This window comes from Pleurodeles waltl, chromosome 10, assembly GCF_031143425.1.
Source record: "Pleurodeles waltl isolate 20211129_DDA chromosome 10, aPleWal1.hap1.20221129, whole genome shotgun sequence".
Lineage (NCBI taxonomy): Eukaryota > Metazoa > Chordata > Amphibia > Caudata > Salamandridae > Pleurodeles > Pleurodeles waltl.
The window spans coordinates 679,477,824-679,490,739 of record NC_090449.1 but is presented as its reverse complement, the minus strand read 5'-3'; positions in this window follow the sequence as shown (position 1 = coordinate 679,490,739).

Sequence of the window (12,916 nt, the reverse complement as noted above, 5' to 3'; positions counted from 1 at the left end):
AACCAATCTGCCACCACCAGACAGGATTCTGGAACCCTGGGGTGAGAGCCCTTGTTCTCTGGGTTCAGAAAACAAAGCCCTTCTTGGGCAGAGGTGTTTCACTTCCTCCCCCAGGAATGTGCACTGCTGTGCCAGCAAGCTTCAGAGGGCTTACTGCCTTTGAAATTCGACCTCCTGCCCTGCTGCTAGCAGCAGATGGCTGCACCCATTGCAAACCCCTACTTTTGGCGGGAGCAACGGCGGGAAAATTCACAAAGGACAGGAGGAGTGGCCACCCCCAAATTGCATCACCCCTAAGGTGTTGCGTGCAAGGTGACCCCTCCATTTCATTTGCCTCCATCTTGCATGGTAGGAAAATAGCCAGTCAGGGATAGGGAAGTGACCTCTGCCCACAGGAAGTGGTCACATAGTGGGTGTAGCCACCCTGTTAGATGACCATTGGTCACTACTAGGTACTCCCCTAAACATCCACTAAAGGCAGTATTTAATAGGCACTCCAAACCTCCAGATCAGATTCCCAGGACACAAGAAGGCCTTCAACAAAGAAGACCCAAGGCTTGAAAGCTGCATTCCTGCTGCACAAAGAAAAAAGCACCAAGCCCTGCCTGCTGCACCCAGGACTCGACAATCGCTGCTGAGAAGTTGCATGGACATTGGATTGCCTCTACAAAACCCTAGAGGACCTCACCCTTCTAAACATTGCCAAAGATCTCCCTCCAGAATGCAGGCATCACTCCCTGCAATAAAGAAGCAAAAGAACAGTGAAGTCCAGTTCACTGACTGGCCACTGACCAAAGAACCAGACATAGCAGCCGGACCAAATTCCATCTGACGGACATGCAGGTTGGTGGCACTGCAACCTCCAGTGGCTGAACCATGCAATAGCCCGGGGTACTGGGCTCTCAATGTGGGACACTCAGAAGAAAAGTCCACTCTGGACTCCAAAAGGACCAGGAGCAAGCCCCAGTTGAGGGACTTAAGAGCACGTCAGAATAACCTAACCAGGGTGGACCTAGTGACCTGCAATCCACACTTAAAGTGACCTGCCTCCTGCTTCCAAGGGCACCTCTGCGCACAGCTCTTGGCTCACTTATTAGTACTGCACCCAGCCTCCCTGGGCACTGCACCAGGGAACCAGCTGTGCTCTGGGGGTCCCCCACCCCTTGCAACCTCTACATTCCTTGGGCAGCCACTGAACTCTCCTAGAAGTCCTCCTGTGCATTGCTTTTCCAAGTGGTCCCCCGCAGTGGTCCTGCACCAGCCCCAATGATTTTTTAGCCGCTCTTCCTGCCAAAAACAGGAACCACCCGGACTCCTCCAGCTGGCCCACAGGACTTCTTGAAGACCTCAACCTAAAAGGAGACATTGGTAAACGCATTGCCTTATTTTATATGTATTTTTAAAGTTTTCTTCCAGTGATACCTATGGTGAGTAATTACGCACAAAAGATTATTTTTGCTAAACTTTGAAAAAATCATAACTTAAAAAGTACTTACCCAAGTTTGATGATCTTGGTCTTAACAGTTTTATAAAAGTCTGAGGTATTTTTGTAACTTGGTCTCGAATTTCTGAGTGTGTGTCCATATTTATTGATACAACACTTGCTTTGCACTTCTGTAAGATTGACCTAACTGCTTGACCAAGCTACCATAAAAATTAGAGCCTTAGTTGGTCTAGTTTTTACCTCTGTAAACCAATGTGTGGTTGCTGAGACTCTCTGCACACTATGCCTGGTTTTGCACACTACATAGAAAGTCAGCCTCCTATACTGTCGAAATGTCGGGACTGTCATAGCCAAGAATGGGTGACTCAAATTGTGTCAAGGTACACAAACCAAGGTACAGCCCCACCAGACCACAGAAGGAAGGGCCTTGTCAAACAATGTCCTGTAGAATAGGCAAACAGAAAAGTGGATGGTGACACTGGCCTGAGCCTTATCACATACCACACCAAAGCAATACAACATCTTATACACCAAGGTACAGACAGAGATCAGTACAACAGTCCCTGATCACAAGCACATTATGTTCCAATGACCATGCTTCTGGTGGTATGACACAAACATGTCAGTGTTGTGACACAGGCACTATGGCCTGCAATTATGATACACATCTACATACAAGAAGAATGTTTAGCCTATGTGAAGGGTGAATACCTTGCTTGCCGTTGATGACAACATATTTCATGGCATATGATCACACACATGATGCAATCAACCCAGCACAGCACAATAAACAAGTACAATGTGAACTTCTGACCTTCCACGCAAACACTGTCCAAGCTGCCTTGGCACAGGTCTCATATACCCCACATCTGTGACCTACATTACCTGGGACAATCCATGTCCACTTCCTATGTCAGAACAGCATCAGATACCTGCCCATGTCACAACTCTGAAATGCCCACATGAGGATGTCATGGTGAAGGTACCTGTACAAGGACAAAACAAGGAGTATAGGCTTGAAAAAATCCTATTACCCAATTAATGTGGCAAGCATCTGGAAAGGAAATTACATTGCAATGAGGCTGACACAAATAATGTAGCTACATAATGGTGGGGACCTGTCAAAGGCTAACCCTTCATGCACCCTTTGTCTGAATATTGTAGAATATTAGCTCACCAGCTCTTGCAAAAAACCTCTCCTAAAACACATTCTAACAATTACAGTTCTTCATATAGTCACAGTCATTACATCACATGATATACTTACACTCAAGAAAAGAGGGTATTGAGATGTTCCCGCAAGTCAGCTCCTTCCTCTTCACCACAGTCATCCTCACTTGGCATTTCAGGAGGCTCACCCAGTGGCACTGCAGGCTGCCCCTCCTCTGGGATGTACGGGATATTCCGCCCCAGGGTAATGTTGTGGAGCATGCAGCATGCCACAGTGATCTGACACTTTCCTGGATGAGTAGAGGGGAGGGTTCTACCAGTCTGGTCCAGACACCTAAGTCTGGCCTTCAGGAGCCCAAAAGCCTGCTCCACTGCCCACATTGTTCTTCCATGGGCCTCCTTGAAGCAGACTTTCTCTGCTGTAGTTGGATTCCTTAGTGGGGTCAACAACCAAGGACGGTTTGGATATGCAGAGTCTCTGGACATCGGACATATGTGCAACAATGAGTCGCTCTTATCAGAATTGTGGGACCAGACATTGCACACACACAAACAGGACAGATGTGACTTACCAACCAGCCAGGCCCTCGCTGGGTACAGTTGTGACATCAGCTGGGAGATAGTGCTGTTCCAAATAATGAATGAATCATGGACTGAACCCGGATACGGACACAGACCTGTGAGATGTAGAGATCCGCCAAACAGACAACTTGCACATTGATGTAATGGAAGTTCTTTCTGTTGCGATAGACTTGTTCATTGGCATGTGGTGACACCAAGCCAACATGTGTGCCATCATTAGCTGCCACCACATGTGAGAGGTGTGTAAAACTATAAACGTCAGCCTTCACATGGGCTAAATCCTGATGTCGGGGAAACTGGATGTAGCAGTCCAGGTGTTTCAACATTGCTGAGAGGACATCCTTCAAAACCAGACTGATCATAAGTTGGGACATGCCATCTGACGGGGCCACTATGTGCTGGATTGAGCCTGCAGCTAGGAAGTTCAATACTGACATGACTTATACACTGGGAGGTATGCTGGTTGGATAACTAATGGCTGGCATCAGATCTGTTTCCCACTGACGACATACGTCCACTACTGTTTGCCTAGTCAGGCAGTAGTACATGATAATGTGGGGTTCCTTCATGGTCTGAAGTTCTGGCAGTAGACTGTAGACAGGTGGTTGACACATCCTCCCTCTCCCTGGGTACCTATTTATGACAAGAAATTAGTTCTAACATTACTCATTGTATCCCCAGCTACATACATGATGCATGTCAATGATAACATGTGACAAGTCATTTTAGAAGGGAAGACATGGCAACCGGTACACATCACACCTACTACTTCCACAGGGGTCACATGTGAACCCCATGGTTTGCCACACGTGTCCACAACATGTATCTGGACCAAACTCAAATAAGTGCATCACAAATGTCCCTCAAAATGTGACTTGATATCCTGACAGCAAAAATGACCTTTGATGGGGTGGACTGTGCCCCACTGTAAAATGCCATCTGTGCCTTGCAACATACTATAATGGTGTTTGAGTAGTAGGACCTATGTGACAAGACAATATAGGCATGTTTGTGTGCTCAAAACAACATTTTCGGAGGTGTGATGCAGCTTTTGAAGCCCAATACCACATTTCAGGCCTCTATAATGGCGGCTTCCGGACCTACTCCACTGGACATTAGGAACCGCCCGTGACTGCCGGTGGAAGTCGTCATGGCTGTAGGTGGTTGCAAGCACAGCAGACAGAGCCATAGGCTAACGTTGTTGCCAGTGGCGGTTGTGGGCCAATGGCTATGCCCGCTGGCGGTGACGACCGCGTACATGGTGGACGCAACCACCCTGTTCTGCAGAATCTCTCACTTGACTCCTGACACTGCTGCCAGCAAGACCTCCACTACCGAGCTGCTGTGTACCGCCTCTGAGAACAATCATGCCATGTCCAGCAGGTGATAGGGCCCCAGCCTTCTCTCCAGAGGAGCTGGAGAGGCTAGCTGACGAGGTCCTACCCCTGTATTAACAGCTCTGTGGTGCACCAGAGGAGCAAGTAAGTACCTCGGGCACAGTTTTCTCTGAACTTCACTATCCTTTCCCTCCTCAAAGCCTAGAATGTGGCCATGTGTGACAGGTTGGCTGCTGATGTGCCTGTAGGTGCAGTCTGTGTGGCATCAATGGGAGGGTCAATGTGCAGGTATTGGTGGCCAGTGCCATATGTTGAGTTCATTCACATTGTGTTGTGTGTGATTTGGGGGTTCCTAGATCCTTCTTGTGTTGGCTGCACAAAACTAGGTGAGGAGACATTACTGCCATCAACTGACTGTTGTATATGTCTGACAATATGTATGTGCATGACACCATGAGCTGAGTATGCATGTTGTATGAGTTAGTTGTGAGTAATATGAGCAATTTGTATGTTGCCACAGAGATTTCTTCACACATCTTCTCTTGCTAGACTATTGTGTGGAAGGAATATCAAGACTCTCTCTGCCTTTCAGCTTGCCACACACAGCACATGGCATTTTGCTGTTGGCTACACGATGTACTGTCTTGCATGGAAGTGATCGGACTGTAGTGTCATGTAGGTTCTGTCTGCTCAACCTGCAGAGTCCATGGCCTGTCACATGTATCTGCCAGTATGGGTCCTAGTCTAGGCTGCGATGGAGTCACTGTGGTTATACAACTGTGGCACTGTGCCCACTCCCTGTGCCACCAGCAGATCTTGTCATGTTGGCAATATGAGACTCTGGTGTAAAATCCTGCCCAGAACTCCTCATTCCTTTGATTAGATTAGAAATGGGTCTAGAGGTGAGTCACTGATGTAGTCCACATGTGCACTTAGCATCATTGTCAATGTGTGTCTTTGGCTTATGACAGGTTCCTTACTCCCACAGCTCTGTTGTCACCTTCACACAGGTCATATTTGTCCTGTGCAGGCTTATTGCACAAATTACATTCCCACAATGCAGACAGTGTGTTGATTCCGGGGAGGCCATGATATATGACTCAGTAGCTTGTCACAACTGTACAGTGTATGCATGTCAGGAAAATTATTGCCAGTGTTGTTAAGTTCTTCCCTCAGCAAAAATGATTCCCCTTTTCCTTGTACCCATGTTAGTTGCAGCAGCGTCCTCACTCCCGGTGGCTCTTGCGGAGGCTGTTCTTAGAACTAGCTTCTTCAGGTTTAACTGCCACTCAAGACGGTGGCCGCAAATCTTTGTGAGGTCAGTGCTCTAGTGTTTCTACCTTAGTCTCGTGCTGAAGCTTCCCTCCAGCTGTTTCTCTCTGGGAACTGTGCACTTCAACTGTCATCCTGAGGAGAATGAGCAGTGTTCCTGAAGCGCTTCGTTGCATTGAGAATCCTTCCAGTTTTGAGTAATTAATCCTTTTTTCTTGTTACGGTGTGCACACCAGCTACTTTTTCCCTTCTGGAGAAGCTGAATTTCTTCCTTCTTCCAACAACTGGCTATCGGCTTTCTGGGGAGAATTAGTTTTGGCTTAACAGAACCTCAAGCAACTGCAGTAGGGAATCCTTTTGTACGATTTCCAGACTTGCCAATATATGTGTACATATATATTCAAAAACTCTTCACCTTGCAGATTTGCCAGCCTTAGAGACAAACCTCAGTGCAAAGACCAATTCCTAGAGACTGTGATTGAGAAAACTGAACCTTGAGAAGGAGTTTTCGTTTCCTGTAAAAGACATTAGGAGATTGTATATTTGTGAACCTTTGAACTGTTCTCCAGAGAACCTTGGATACCTCTGACTCCTAGAGAAAAGAAGATATTAAGTTAACATTGTTCTCTTAGAGAGAGGCTAGTCTCTCAAAAGATCCAGGTTAGCAGAATGGTAGAATTGGGTGAATGTGAATGGCTGAACAGTTTAATGCATAGTAGGAATGTACTTATCTATGCTCTTATCACCCGACTGCATGTCCTTCCTTTAAAGAAATCCAAATAGGAAGAAAGGTGCAGGTTACAGAAGCACACATTGAATATCCTATCTTGAAGTAGAAAACACAGGCTGGAACTGCATCTGGAGGCGATCTCTCTTTTCCCATTCCCATTCCTCTTTCCCCCTAGCAGATGCAGGATTCAGATAATCAGTAAAGTCTGAGCACGCATCTGTTGGAGGGAGTTGGGTAAAAGGCATCTGTTACTGTGGAAGTTTGATTTAATGGCTTTGCTTGTTGGATGCCATCCCAGTAGGATAGACACATATGCCCAAAAGCATGTTCTGTGGTCCAGGTACATAACACAAAACCAAACCCCTTGAAGTAGCATGAGTCGGCATGCGTTAGGCCACATGTCCACACACAGACAGGGTAGACCCTTTCTGTACCTACCATGCCAGTCCCTTCATTGCTACACATGTGTGATTTTTGAGTTTGTACTCTGGCAGTAGCCTGTAGGGACTGTATGCAGAGAGTCATTCTCACAGAGTGTGAATTTGTTGGTCTATTCATGCCTAAGGAGTTTACCCTTCAAAAGCCACATAGGTGTGATGTGTCATATAGTGGCTCATATCTCAGTCATGTTTCCCACATGATGTCAGTAAGCTTGCTTAGTCATTTTAAAACCGGAGCAGGGTGGTGGGTTGGCCTGCAAATTGGGAAATTTATATCTATGGCCCTGTACTTATTGGCTTGTATGTGTCACACTTGGGGGAGTATTGACAAATAGTAACATTCTAGCTTGATGTTACTGACATATATGCGACTCAGCCATTTGTGATGAGACTTTAGATCATGATCTCTTGATTTGTCCTTTATATCCAGGAAGGTCAACACCTATATTAAGAAGGGAAGATGGAGAGCCATATCCAAGAAGGTGCAGACCCTGAGGGTCCACATCCAGCGGAGCGCCTACTACAAAAAAATGTAGGACATCTGAGACGCTGGACCCGGAAGATCATGGCGGCCCAGCAGGGGCTGTCCTCCCAAAGTGGGAGGAGTTACCATCAGACCATGACCCCCTAATGGCCTGCATTCTGACGGTCGCCTAACCAGAGCTTGATGGACGTTTGGGGGCAGCACAGCAGCCACAAGGGGGTGGGTACAGTGCATATTCCTGCCTGTCCCATTGCCAAGCGATTTAGTCAGGTCTGACAGTTCCCCCTGACGATTAAGGATGAGCCACATGTCACACAGTGAATGAGTGACTGTTTAGCCATGTCGTGTGTTGTATACTGATGTGTCTTGACTATTGTCCCAGGAACCTAGGACACAACTGCGTGGAATCCACAAACCACTTGCTCTGCATAGACAAAATATGGCTGTGTACATTGATCAATCAAGCACTGTTTGTGTTGTAGTAGGTGTAAATTCTGTGCAACAGACCACTACTCCTAGATGTTACAGGTCAAAGGTAAGTAGGTGATGGATCAGTGTCCTCTGCCTTGTGACTAGGTAAATGTGCATGTAGGCATCTGCCACCCAGAAGCTAGTTTTCTTCATTGTATGATGAGTGCTGATGCCTCACTGCAGTCTGTAATGTGAAGGTGTCCAACAAACATGTGACAGGGTTTACGTTGTTCTTTGGATGCAGCTATAGCTCACTACTTTCCCTTGGTAAGCTGGGGTATGTCCATTGACATGATTTATGTGCCATCACCGTTACCAACATTCCTTGTGTCTACATGTCAGCATGTGTCCCTTTCTCTTTCAAAAACATTTGTAAACTGCAGTTTCATGCATGGTCTACCTATTTTGATGGGATGATGTCTGTATTCCCTTACATATATGTGCACGGTAAACTGTTTGTGGAATAGTACATTTACAATGGGGATACATTTCATGTTGTGCCACATACAGGTGTCACCATTGTTTATTGGCTAACACATACCATCATAGCATGTCATTTGGCATGTAATACTGCTGTGGGAATGAGGGACATGACAGGTAAGCCTAGATGTATGCCCTTGATGTGGCATCATGTGGAAAAGTGCAGTGCACATGTGTAATGTGTAAGGTTTGTGCCCTGACTGTTGGAATGCATCACAGAGTGACTTGCAGTTATGTTGAAATCACATGTGTTTGGGTACAGGCATACATCCACAGACAGACATTTGGGGTTGCATGACCGCAATGGCAACAGTGATGTAACTTCCCATTGGGCAACATGCTGAGGGCCTTGGAACTTCCTGTGTGTTTCCAACATGCAAAGGACTACAGGCTTCTCCTGAGGCACTCACAGTATGTCATTGTAAGGGGTTCCAGGCATTGGTGGTGATTATTCTGGGACTTGCTGTTTCATTGTGTTGAGGATTTTGGAGACATCTCTCCCTGACATATTTCACATGATGTCTACAGTGTTCATTTCCATGCCACATGTGTGGCCTAGCTGAGCAACATTTATACTACCTCCATGACTATTGGGACAAATATCACTTGGTGACGTGTGCACTGTTGATGTTTCATGTGTGAAATGGGTATTTCTATGTCACCTTCTCCAGGATATTGTACTATTGTCATCCACATGGCATGATTTTGAATCATCATTTCTTATTGTTCGGTCATCATGTATGTGACAAATAGATGTGTGCATGATCTTGTGTGGGATCTGTGGGAATGCATTTTGTTGGCCTACTATTGTATGCCAACATCTGACCGAGGTCTACACAATGGAGCACAAATTTGAGGGTGATGATGTCTCTTAATGGTTGAATGGTTATAGTGATTGCACAACTTCAGCCATCTAATTGTAGTTGTCTGAGATCCAGATTTTTCTGTGGTCAACTGTTGACAGTTTATATGGCATGCATGCATATGGTATGGCACATGTATGGACCATTTAGGTGGAGTTTGTTACTGGGGCCTACTTGACATAATGGTAATGTTTGCTAATTAGAACTGTTGTTCAAGTGTGACCATGGTAATGTGATGACCCTATTTCTCTTTGTAGTTGCAGCATCAGCACCGGCACACATAGCAGATGGGGCACAGCCAAGTGGGGAAGCATCTGGCCATGGGACTTTGGGTCAAGATACCACCGACCCAGAGGGACCCAGTGGCCTGGAGGGTGAGGGGAGTGCCACAGGGGAGACCAAAATATCATCATTATCATCAGATTCTTCCTCCCGTAGAAACTCCTTTGTGGTGGCTGACCCATTGGGTTATCCGCCTGTACCATCCTTGCCTGTCACCCTCCAATCTATTGCCACCCTCCCTGTTGCTCCCCACCAAGTTGGTCGTGCCCGCTCACCCAAGAGGGTGGATGTCTCTTTAGCTGCAGGCACCTCTGCCCCACCCCCTGTTACCCCTGTTGCTCTCAGTGAGGAGGATACTGACCTCCTGAGAACGATCTCTGTGGGGCATTTAGCAATTGTGAATACCATCCAGGGATTAGCTATTCAGCTACAACATACAAATGCATTCCTGGAAGGCATTCATGGTGCAATGGCTGGCCTACAGATATCTTTTCAGGCTCTGGCTTCCTCACTGATAGCAACCAGTCACCCACCCACCTTCCGCCCTGTCTCCCCATTCCAAATCTCCCTTTCCCTACCTAACCAAAGCACACAGACAGATCTGCATGCATCACATCAACACACATGAGGAGTATACACAGACACAAGCACCACCAACACACTGGCACACAAGCAAACAATAGCCACCCAGAGACACAATAGTCACAACTTCCCTAGACACCCCCAACATCACACACACAACATCCAGCATATCCACCGGCACCACACCAACACTCATTGACACACCCCCACCATACCCTTAGACACCCCCTCAGGAGACCCCATACATCCATCATAAGCACCACACCCGCAGACACCACAACAGACATACAGACATCCACCATACCCACAGTCTCCACCACCTCCCAGTCCCCTAAGACACACAAAAGCCCAAACTCACCCACCCAACAGACACCCACCAAACACAAGCATACCTCCCAGAAGCACGCACTCACGACATCCAGACCAACACAGCAAACAATCACTTCCTCAACCTCCAAATCCCGACCCCTTTCTGTTGACTGTCCTCGTGTCCCTACAAACATTTGTTTGTTAGTCTTGGACCTTTCCACTGTTTCCTCCACACTTGACCCAAAACCAGGAGGCCCGCCCAACTCCCAGCCCCTCCCTTCCACCTCCAAGGCCTCCCCTCCCCCCCTGCAAGCACCAATACCTCTCCCCTGAAGAAGACCACCCCTTACAAAAACATCACTCCTCCCAAGCCCAAGTCGAAATCCACTCCCAAATCTGCCCTCCAGAATGATCCCTGAGGTGCCTGCCTGCGTCCTTGATGCCCCTTCCTGTGGAGGTTCCCTGGCAGAAGAGTCAAATGTTGGCACAGCACTGTGCTATTGTGGACAGATATTTGGACTGGCCAATGGTCTTGGACTTTTTAATTCCTCTATTTAATAAACCCAAAGAGTTGTTTTGTTTTGGGAACACATTTGTCCTGCAGTTTCTTTACTACCACAGCGTTGTTCCTGAGTGACTAGTATTGACTGCATACAGTTGTGTGTGTTTTAGCCTGCTTACTGATCAATTTGCTATTGTTTGCAGTATCTGACTTTGTAGCCAGTGCTGGTGTCCCCCAAGAAAAAGCTATATGTTGAGGGTATGGATATGTGGGTGTAAACACAATGGTGGTGTCATGGCATTGTGTTTGTTATGGAAAATATTTAATCTTGTGTTGTCCAATGTGAGCATGTATGATTTTAGACTTGTCTCCCAGACAAGGGTTAGGGAATCATCTTATGTGTGTCAGCTTTAGTTTTGTTTGTGCAGACATGGAGTTTGTTCAATTGTGCTAGCTTTGTTTGCACTCGATTGTGTATGTGTCCATTTAGTTCTGTGTCCCTTGCAGCTAGTTCCTGTAGATGTATGTCCCATGCAGTTCGAGTTTTTTGTGCTCTGTTGACTTGCACTTCCACATCGTGCAGATTGGCATGTCATTTGGGTCTAGTAATGTTTGTCCCTAAGACACATGTAGGTCCATTCCCAGTGCAAATGTTTAAGGAGCGTGTGCAAAGTGATATGTGTCCCAGTGCAACCTCCTTCGCTGAGTGCTCCTGGTGTCCCCATTCCTATTGTGCAGGTATTGTTAGCATAGTGCTCTTTGTCTATTTGCCTCTCTCTCTATTGCGCCTGCCATTGTCCTACCATTGTCCTGTGATGTGGGTGATGTGTGTGTCCATTCCAGGGCTGTTTGATGGTAGTGTTGTTTGTGTTCCATGCCACATCCATACATATGTGTGTTGTATGTGATGGCAGTCCGTGGCCTGTGAGGAATGTGAGTATGTGAGTTGTATTTGTATATGTGATGTTTGTGATATGTGTGACAATATTGTGTAGTCTTTAGTATCCTCGTGCCTGAGATGAGTGACTATGTGTTTTTGTGTGGTGTTGCAATGCAGTATGTGTGACATCCCCAAAGGGGTCATATTGTGACTATGAATGTGTTCATCTTTATGTATGATTTTGTCGGTGTACACAATGAGACATGTACTTGGTGCCTTTAGCGTGCCGGCCCCCATGATGTGGACGATAGCCCAACGGTCTATTGTTCAGCTCAATGACACAGGTAAGTGTGTGTACTTACCATCAGTTGCATCCCTGAGGCGTGAATTTTGTGCTCTCATCGATGATTAACAACAGTGGCAGGACGTGCGTCATGGGTTCCAGGGCGGTAGCGGAGGTGTGTAGTTGCCTGTAGGTGAGTGTTTCACTTTATACTGTCCATTTCCACCTGCTGAGACATGGTGGTTGGACCACCACGGTCACTTTGGCAACCTTGTAATACATCCGGCGGCAACACTGGCTCCGCCAGCCTGTTTGTGCTGCCCATGACCACCACAGTCTGTGCAGCCTAGTGGTGCTGGCGGGACAGCAGCGGTCTTTGCTCCACACACCCACCTGACTCGTAATCTGGCAGTCCGACTGCCAACCTGATGGCGGTCGGACGGCAGGCACCATGGCAGCTGACAGACCGCCAAAACCCATGGCGGCTGACAGACCGCCAAAATTGTAATGAGGCCCTTACTTATTATTAATTTACTTTATATTACTTATTTATTAGAACTGGATGTATTTTATATACTAATATTCTTCTTTTGTTCTGCATGCCTTCTGGCAGAGTGTCACTTTTTTCAAGTTTTGACATTTTGGCTGCAAATGAAAACATGTTTTATATCCTTTTTACAGTGGTAATTTAATGAGTAAAGTGTTAATTTCATTGGTTGTCCTGCTTAATGTTTGAGGGTTTTTATTCAGTTTAGTCCTTATTTGGTAGACACTAACTAGTGTTTCTCTGTCAGTGGTATGTATG